Raw genomic sequence first — 256 nt, 5'->3', positions numbered from 1 at the left:
TTATCACTTAATTCTGCTCATATACTCATTTAACATGTATTCTTAAACCTTAATTTTCACACACACACTTTAACATATGATTGTGGGTTACACATTGAATTATTACATTAATTGTTGAGTGGGTGGTCACATTTCAACTTGATGACAATTTTTATCTTCTTGTCTGAATAAAACGTCATTGATAATGTCTGAATTTGAACCAACCTTCCACATAAAAGTTGTAGGAAATTGTCTCATCTTTTCAGGAAAAAAAATT

This window comes from Populus euphratica, unplaced genomic scaffold (assembly GCF_000495115.2).
Source record: "Populus euphratica unplaced genomic scaffold, PopEup_1.0 scaffold53.1, whole genome shotgun sequence".
Taxonomy (NCBI): domain Eukaryota; kingdom Viridiplantae; phylum Streptophyta; class Magnoliopsida; order Malpighiales; family Salicaceae; genus Populus; species Populus euphratica.
The sequence above is the reverse complement of the archived record's forward strand: the minus strand, read 5'-3'. Positions refer to the sequence as shown.